Source organism: Oratosquilla oratoria, chromosome 41 (genome assembly GCF_046742065.1).
Source record: "Oratosquilla oratoria isolate Oo_2021 chromosome 41, ASM4674206v1, whole genome shotgun sequence".
NCBI classification, from domain to species: domain Eukaryota; kingdom Metazoa; phylum Arthropoda; class Malacostraca; order Stomatopoda; family Squillidae; genus Oratosquilla; species Oratosquilla oratoria.
Genome location: NC_134817.1, coordinates 15600044 through 15610043, shown reverse-complemented (window position 1 = coordinate 15610043; position 10000 = coordinate 15600044). Strand labels below are relative to the sequence as shown.

The window sequence follows — 10000 nt, the reverse complement described above, 5'->3', positions numbered from 1 at the left end:
TCACTATAACACCAAACGTAATACTTCCCTCACCCGTCAAAACTTAGAAGAAGGAATAGTGATAATAGACAGAGAAAGAGACTTCCGCAGATTAGCATTTATTGAAGCAATTTACATAGCAGAATTAAAACCAACCATGAACATACAGCATAGACCTCCAGATTCTCCCATCCCATAAGCGGACCTGACCTGACCTCTCCTAGTGATTCCTGATGACTACGAAGAAGCCAATCAGGAAGATCACTTCACACGACACCATCCAAACAATCAGAAATAAAATAATATAAAAACGTCACACATATACACCCAAACAATTAGCCTGAAGATGGTCTCCAGAGAAGACCGAAACGTTGCAACCTCATACGGACGGCTACTCAGCAAACTAAAAGTCCAACACCGTAAATTAGCAAGAGAAATTAAAGTTCTCAACAAAACGATAAACAATGCAGAAACAGCAATATTATCTAATCTCGTCTGTCAACAAGAATATATATACATACATATATATATATATATATATATATATATATAAATGCATATATATGAATATATATATATATATCTTTATATGTATATATATACATATATATATATATATATATATATATGTATATGTATTATATATATATATACAGTCTAAGACATAATATTTGGCGCGAGACGGTTGCGGCAATAAAAAATCCATAATAAACCAAATACAGGCACTTATTCCCTCTCTAGTACTTTGTTGGACGCCCTTCTTGATTGACGTACCTGTCAAGGCGCCTAGGGATAGACTCTGCAAGGTGTTTGAGCCACTGGGGGTCAATACTGTTCAAAATGTCTTGAATGGTCGCCTCAAACTTAGGGATTGATGATGCGTTATGGTCACGTAACTTGTTTTTCATTAGTACCCACAAGTTCTCAATGGTGTTTAAAATAGATGAATTTATAGGCCAGTCTTTAATATAATCCACTTGCACAAAATCAAACCATTTCTTAATAAGTTTAGCACTGCGGTAAGGCGCACCATCCTGCATGAATAGGTTTGATTGGTACATTTGAAAACAATCTTCCTAATGGTCATTCAATAGTTCCAAGTATGGGTCTGCATTCATCAAAACATTCCTCGGAAGGATCATAAATTTCCCCACACCGTGGTAACCAAAAGCATCCCAGACCATTAATTTATCTGGATATTTAACAGTCCCTTGGATGAAATTTGTGTCCCGGTAGCCAATACACTTTGTCACCTTGGTTCTCAGTAAAACTGAATACAGCCTCATCACCCCCATAACACTCGTTGCCACTTCTCTTTATCCCACTGCAGATGTTGCTTGCAAAAAGCAACCCTATTTTCCATCTGTTTAAGGGTGACAATTGGTTTCTTACAAGCGGTGTGGTGCGAGAACTTCAGGTCGTCGTGAAGACGGCGATGCACTCTCCTTTTAGACACATGACCCAGTGACACAGGGTTATTTTCCTTTAATTCTGGTGATGTTATAAATGGTTTAAATCCACCTGCCTCCTAAGCACCTTTAAAGTACGTGGGGGTATTTTTACGTGGCCTCCCTGTCGACCTTTTCTGTAGAGGCGGGTCAGTTTTTCTACAGTGACAAAATTTCTTTGTCCACCTCTGTGCCTTACGTAGCAAAACGCCAGTTATAGACGCTACTTTCTTATTAGATTTTCCTATCTTAGAGAGTGATGTAACAACAGCAATCTGTTTACTTGCCAGCTCGTTAACTTTGCCCATCACCACACAATCACCACAAACTGCCCCTTTACTACACAGACCAATTTGTCCCTCAACTTCGACCTCTAGACGGTAGAACTAAATTTGGATATTTTCCACTTTTGTTACATGATCTTACACATACATTGTGAAGTCCATGTGATCACGTAGGCACAGTTTGCGTGCCAAACAATTTGGCGGATTTGGAATGAGACTAGAGAGTTGTAATCAAAAATCAACAAAATATCTGGCACCGTCCCTCTCGCGGCAAACATTTCAACTTGACTATATATATATATATATATATATATATATATATATACATATATATATATACATATATATACATATATATATTTATATATGTATGCATATATATATATATATATATATATATATATATATATATATATATATTAAAAAGGATTACAAAGGCGGAGAATGCCGACAGGACACTTTTTGGTCCATATCTAGGTCGGATGCGAAAAAAAATCATAATGATAATAAAATAATGAATAAAAACTATAATAATGTCAATAACAAATAAAATACATAAATAATTACATAGGTATAGTTAAATAATAAACAAACAGGTAAATAGTAAATAATAAAAATTGACATATAACTAATGATAAATGAAAATCAGACAGACAAATGATAACAAAACAAAAACAAATAATATAAAATAAATTATAATCATTACAGCATCTTGCTTAGGTATTTATCTAAATGATTCTTAAAGCTTCGAACTGAACTACATTGCACTACCTGTGCAGGAAGTTTATTCCATTCATTAACTACACGGCTGGCAAAGTTGTTTCTACCTACTTCCAAATTGAATCTACTTCCGGACAGTTTGAGACCATTGTTTCTTGTCGGATTCTCATTCAATGTGAAAATTTTGTCACTTTTGATGTTGTCAATTCCCTTTAAAATCTTAAAGACCTGTATCAAGTCACCTCTGAGTTTACCCTTTTTTAGGGAAAACAGATTCATATGTTTTAGTCGATTTTTGTATGATTTATTTTTGATATTTGGAATCAGTTTTGTGGAAATGGTCCAATCGATGGAGTGGTTGGGAAGTGTGGAGTTCCAGGAAAGAATCGTAGTGGAGAGTTGATGGTGGAAATGTGTCTAGAAAGAGACCAACAGCAAATACAGTGTTTCGGAAGAAAGTCAAGCATAAGTACACATGGGAGAGGGTGGTGGAGGGAAGGGTGGTAGATAGAGCGCTAATGGATTATGTAGTGGTAAATAGGATTATGATAGGAAGAGTTAAGGATGTACATGTGCTAAGGGGAGAGGGTGGGGGAATATCAGATCATTTTTTGGTGGAAGGTAAGCTGAGAGTGGAGGATAGATGGAGAAGGAGGAAAGGGACAAAAGGTAGGGAGGTTCTTAGAGTGAACTCCTTGAATGAAAAGGAAAAGGAGAAGGAGTACGAAAAGAAGCTGAAGGAGGAGTGGGAGGGAGTAAAGGATAGAGCAGAGATGGGTGTGGAGGAGGAATGGGGATGGTTCAAGGAGGGAGTCTTAAAGTGTGCAAGGATGGTGTGTGGAACAAGAAGGACAGGGGGAAATAGAAGAAAGGGTAGTGAATGGTGGGATGAGGAAACAAAGAAGGCTGTAGAAGAGAAGAAGCGAGCATTCACAGATTGGTTACAAAAGAGGACAGGGGAGTCATATGAGACGTACAAAGAAAAGAAAAGAGAAGTAAAGCAAAAGGTAAAGGAGGCAAAGAGGAGAGCAGATGTGAAATGGGGTAGGAGTATGACAGAAAATTTTGAAAGTAATAAAAAGATGTTTTGGAAAGAAATTAAGAGAGGAAGAGGAGGCGAATCAAGTAGGGAAGAAAAGGTAAAAGGTACAGATGGAGAGTTGATAATGGAAGAGTTGGCAGTGAGGGGAAGATGGGCAGAATATTTTAGGGAGTTGCTGAATGTGAAGGAGGATAGGGAAGGAAAGATAGCTGCAGTGGGAAATGCGAAGAAAATGAGAGTGATGAGTGAGGAGAATGGAGGAGAAATAAGGAAGGATGAGGTGAAGGCAGCTGTAAAGATTATGAAAGCAGGTAAGGCACCTGGTCTGGATGGATGTCACGCAGAATGTCTGAAAAAGGGAGGTGCAGTGATGGTGGACTGGTTGGTGAGGTTATTTAATGTTTGCTGGAGAGAGGGTAGAGTACCGGAGGACTGGAGTAGTGCCTGTATAGTTCCTCTTTACAAGGGAAAAGGGGACAAGTGTGAATGTAGTAGTTTCAGAGGGATTAGCCTGTTGAGTGTAGTAGGGAAGGCTTATGGGAGGATCTTAATTGAGAGGATTAGGAGAGGAACAGAGGGAGTAATTGGTGAGGAACAGTGTGGATTTAGGACGGGTACAGGTTGTGTAGATCAGATCTTTGTGGTAAGACAGATATGTGAGAAAGCTATAGGAAAGGGGAAGGATGTCTTTTGGGCTTTCATGGATCTGGAAAAGGCTTATGATAGGGTAGACAGAAAGGCACTGTGGGAGGTTATGCAGATTTATGGGATAGGAGGAAAGCTTTTGGGAGCTGTCAAGAGTTTTTATGAGAGTAGTAGAGCATGTGTTAGGATTAGAAATGGAGAGAGTGAGTGGTTTGAAGTAAAGGTGGGACTTCGTCAAGGATGCGTTATGTCGCCCTGGCTGTTCAACTTATACATGGATGGGGTGGTGCGAGAGGTGAATGCTAGGGTAGTGAGTCGGGGATTGGAGATGGTTAAAGAAAATGGAGAAAAGTGGGAGGTGAGCCAGCTGTTGTTTGCGGACGACACTGCGCTTGTGGCAGGGTCAGAGGAGGGATTGAGGAAGCTGGTGGCAGAGTTTGGGAGAGTATGTGATAGAAGAAAGCTAAAGATAAATGTGGGTAAAAGTAAGGTGATGAGATGTACAAGGGGTGAAAGTGGCAGTAGACTGGAAGTGAAAATTAAGGGAGAGCGACTGGAGGAAGTGGATAGTTTTATATACTTGGGTGCAAGTGTAGCAGGAAAAGGTGGAGTGAAGGTGGAGGTAGAATGTAGATTGAGAGAAGCGAGTAAATGCCTTGGTGGTTTAAAGAGTGTAATGAGGAATAGACATTTGGGAATGAATGCGAAGAGGAGACTGTATGAAGGAGTGATTGTGCCAACAGCACTGTATGGGGCAGAAACGTGGAACATAAGAGAAGAAGAGAGAAGGAGTTTGAATGTGTTTGAGATGAGGTGTCTGAGAAGTATGGTGGGGGTTACTAGCTAGATAGAGTGAGAAATGAGGAGGTGAGGAGGAGAACAGGGGTGAAAAAGGATTTGGGAGATAGGGTTGATGAAAGAATATTAGGATGGTTTGGACACATGGAAAGAATGAGTGAAGAAAGACTAGTAAAAGAGGTATGGAAGGCAGATGTGGAGGGAGTGAACATGAGGGGACGTCCTAGGATGAGGTGGATGGATGGGGTGAAGGGGGCTTTGGGGAAGAGGGGAATGTCTGTTGAGGAAGGAAGGGAGAGGACGGAAGACAGAGGTGAGTGGAGAATGGTTGTATATGGATGATGTTGTGACTGCATGAGGAGGAATGGGCGGGGAAGTGGGGGGTGGGGTAGTATGTGTGAGTAAATTTTGACGCAGCCCGAAGGGATTTCTCCCCGTCCTCGCCTTATATGCTAAAGGGGGACGGAGAGGGGGGGTCGCCGATTAAATGAAGCGGCCTCGCTGTGGATGTACTGTGTCTTGCGACACTGCTTCTGACCCAGGGCGGTGGGCAGGGTGCAGGGATGACCCGTCATCCAGGAGGTGCTCAGATGAGAGGAAGGGTGGGAGGGGTGTGGAGTGTATTTAGGGATGAAATGGGTGGGAGTGTTTTTATGCCTTTCCCTTTTTGGCTACCTCCCTTGGAAGGGGGAAAAAGCCTTGGTATATGTATGTATGTATGTAGTTTTGTGGCTCGCCGTTGTACTTTTTCCAGTCTGTCAATGTCTTTAATGAGATACGGTGACCATACGGAAACAGCATATTCCAAATGTGGACGAACTAACGATTTATATAGCTTGTTAATGAATGATGGACTTTTGAAATCAAAAGATCGCGCAATCGGTCCTAGAATCTTATTTGCTTTCTCAGAGGCTGAAATACACTGCTTGGATGATTTGAGGTCGTTACTGATAATTACGTCGAGATCTTTTTCACTATCCACTTTTGTTAACGAATTTCCAAATAACTTGTAATCGTACTTACTGTTATTTTTACCTATGTGCATTACCTTGCATTTACTTGTGTTAATTTTCATTAGCCACTTTTCGACAATTGCTGTAATTTATCTAAATCTTCTTGAATATCTAATTGGTTTGAGTGATCATTTGCCACTCCACACAGTTGTATCATCAGCAAATTTGGAAACCGTAGATTTTAGTTCATGGTCTATATCATTTATATATACTATGAATAGAAGTGGCCCAAGAACGGAACCCTAAGGAACTCCACTTGTAACATTTTTCTATCTAGAAGTTTTTCCATTTAAAACAACTCTCTGTTTTCGACCATTCAACCAATTACTAGTCCAACCTAATAGGCTACCACTTATTCCGTGTAAAGCTAATTTAGTAAGTAGTCTTTCGTGTGGGACGGTATCAAAAGCTTTTGCAAAGTCTAGATATATTAAATCTATATTGTTTCTTTTGTCATAATTCGAGATAACTGTATTGTAGAATTCGAGTAAGTTAGTCACGCAAGAACGTTTCCGTCTGAAACCATGCTGGCTATCATTTATCAAACGGTTACTTTCTAAATGATGTTCGATAGCATCTCTGATGATCGTTTCCATTATTTTTCCTACGATTGAAGCCAAACTTATAGGCCTATAGTTATTTGGCTTCTTTTTGTCACCTTTTTTGAATATGGGAGTAACGTTAGCTAGCTTCCATTCTCTTGGGACATTTCCGGATATGATGGATTTCTTGAAAATAGTTTCTAATGGAATAACAATCTCATTTTTCATTTCCTTTAAGATTCTTGGATGCCAACCGTCAGGCCCTGGTGTTTTATTAACTTTGAGTTTATCTATACACCTTTTAATTTTTTCTTTTGTTATATTTACCGTAGTAAGTTTACCCTAGACTTTTCACAGGTTTCAGTTTGGAATTCACTTTGAGGTGTTTCGTTTACGAATACCGAGCTAAAATAATTATTTAAGATGTTACACATTCCTTCATTTGAATATTCAAGTTGACCGTCAGCAGATAATAGTGGACCAATGTGATTCCTAACAACCTTTTTATCTCTAATGTAACTATAGAATTCTTTGGGATTCTCTTTGGATTTATCAGCGATGTTCATTTCGTATTGTCGTTTTCTTTTTCCTATTGTCTTTTTTAAATCTCTGTATTGATACGTAAGTTTCATAGTCATTAGATGCACCCGAGCACTTATATTTCTTATAAGCCTGTCTCTTTTTAGCAATACTTTTTTTCAGTTTCTTTGTCGAGCCACTTTGGTCGAGTCTGATTTGGGGGACGTCTGTCCTTAAAAGGAATGTAAGTTTGAATCATCTTAGTGAGCGTATTTTGAAATATTTCCCACATCTGATCTACAGGTCTTTCGTTTAATTTTGCCTCCCAATCTGTAAGCTGAAGCTCCTGACGTAGTCCTATGAACTGAGCTTTACTGAAATCGGGTATTTTAGAAACACTAGTATCTATTCTAAAATTGTTTAGGAGTTTGAATCTAACTAAGTTGTGATCGCTATTTGCAACAGATTCACCGACTTCTACATCAGTTACCATGCTTTCGCGGCTAGTGATCAATAGATCGAGTAAGTTTCCATATCTTGTGGGCTCTTTTACATGCTAAATTAAGTAATTGTCACCAAGAAAATCAATCAAGCGACTACCTATATGGCCATGTTCAAGGGTCATCCAATCAATGTCAGTAAAATTGAAACCACCCATTATCAATAAATCCCGGTTGCAAAAACTAGACAGTTCTTGAAATAACAGTTTGTCGTCTGCTAATGATAATGTCTTTGGCCTATATATTACACCTATATTCATTTTTTGTCCATTTGTTTGGGTTAACTCAACCCACAAACTATCATATGCATCCTGTTTCACTTTCTCTAAAACACAAGCATGAACATCGTTTTTAACGTACAACAGAACATCCCCACCTTTCTTGTGGTTTCTATCCTGATGAAAGTGTTTAAATTCCGCAATATTAAATTCAGCTTCGAACTCTGTACCATTTAACCATGTCTCAGTTATTCCTATCATATCGAGATTTTCGCTTTTGCCATACGCCTGTATTTCTTGAAATTTATTCCTAATACTACGAGCATTAAAGTACATGGTTTTAAGAAACTCGTGATTATTTCTTTTTGACACATTTTGAGTTTCAATATCATGTCTTACATTATCATTTTGTTTTTTATTTATACCTTGCTCTACATTATTATTTGGTCCTTCATTGACATTCAATGCCTCATTAACATTTCTCCCATCAAAATTAACATTAACATTTCCCCCATCACGGACATCTGGTCGAACACGGTCATCCGATCTCTTTTGTACATTTTGTCCCCCTACGTCACCGTGATTCACGCCGGCCTCCCGTCGTTCATTGACATTATGTCCGGCATCCCTTGCTAAAATTATATTTTGTCCTCCAGTGACATTATATCCTACCGTGATGTTTTTTCCTCTACTATAATTTGTATACGCCTCATATACATGACGAGTAGTATCGCCCAGTCATATAACCCACTCCCTCCCTCACACACTCACCAGACAATGAGGCGCCCGAGACATCCGTCCATTTCGCTGACCAAGCAGCCGCGACCAGACTACCACCGAACAGGCACACACGAACACACGCGATCACACAAGTAACCACACAGTAATAAACACATTATTACGTATACTGACGAACCTCCCCTTGATATATATATTATAGTCTAGCTGTTAGACTAAATTATATAATATTAATGTAAAATATTAAGATGTGACGAACTAAATCTCGCTCGCATAAACTCCTAAGTTTATACGAGCGTGGCACCTCATAAACTAGTTTCCGGCCTTCTTAAGGGAATGCACAGAGCTCGGACGGGAGTCGGTCCGATGATACGTACCAAGGAATAATCGAGTGCAATTGTAATATAGAACTAGGAGGTGATTGACTTAGTGTAGAACCATGGAAGAAATTGTGAACCAATAAAGAAAAGAAAACGTTGTGAATATTCTTTATGAACCCGCCTTATGAAGGGGATACAAATTACATCCCATCGTGATCTTTTGTCTTCCACTGTCATTACATCCTATCATGATATTTTGGCCTTCATTGACATTCTGTCCGGAATCCCCTCCTAAAATTATATTTTGTCCTTCACTGACATTATATCCTACCGTGATATTTTCTCCTCCATTATCATTACATCCTATCGTGATATTTTGTCCTCCACTATCATTACTTCCCATCGTGATCTTTTGTCCTCCACTGTCATTACATTCCATTGCGACATTTTGTCCTATGACATTGCATCCTAATGTAACATTTCATCCTCTAGCGACATTATATCCTAAAATTATATTTTGTCCTATACTGGCACATTGTTCCACATTAATGCTATACTCTACACTGTTTTCTCAAGTACATTCTATTTCCCCTTCCCTTTGGGCTTCTACCTTTAAAAAGGAGCTAATTCATTACAAACTCCCACAATGAGGTTTGTAAGAACATCTTTGCCTCTGCGGGTAAGGTGGATCCCATCAGAAGCGTAAAGGTCATGGCGCCTAGAAAAGAGATACCAAGGATCAAGAAAGTGATATCCCAATTGTGTGCACAACTGCGATATCCTATCATTGATCCCTATGGCTCTACTGTTCCAACACGAGCCTGCGTAGATCCTCGGGAGGATCCCACAGACTACGTGACGGCTCCCACGTTCTTTCATCTCCTGAAGGAGGACCTTGTAATTCCGAACAAGCTCCTCTGATCTCACCCTGCCTACATCGTTACTTCCCGTATGAACAATAGTAACCGTGTTCTTCCGTTCTTGCTCCCTGATGGACTGGGTACAATCGGCGATCCCACGGCCCGGTTGACATACAAGCTTGCAACGTCGCTTAGTCTTCCGCTGCAGGATGTCGTCATAGCCTCGCACCATGGAGTCCCCCACCACCAAGAACTCCTGGTTTTCAGCCACTTCATCCTCCAGTAGAGCAAAACGATTGGCTAGAGCCAGCGGTTGCTCCACAGGGCACACGTCTACCGAACGCGGGCTCGACAAACGGGACCCCACGGAGCGA

At 39.8% G+C, this 10000-nt stretch overlaps 1 protein-coding gene across 1 annotated transcript in view; it reads right to left on the bottom strand.

Annotated features, from left to right (window-relative positions):
- The window catches only part of LOC143021125 (organic cation transporter protein-like), a 67701-nt gene that overhangs the window by 3786 nt on the left and 53915 nt on the right, over positions 1–10000 (bottom strand). The window lies entirely within an intron of this gene.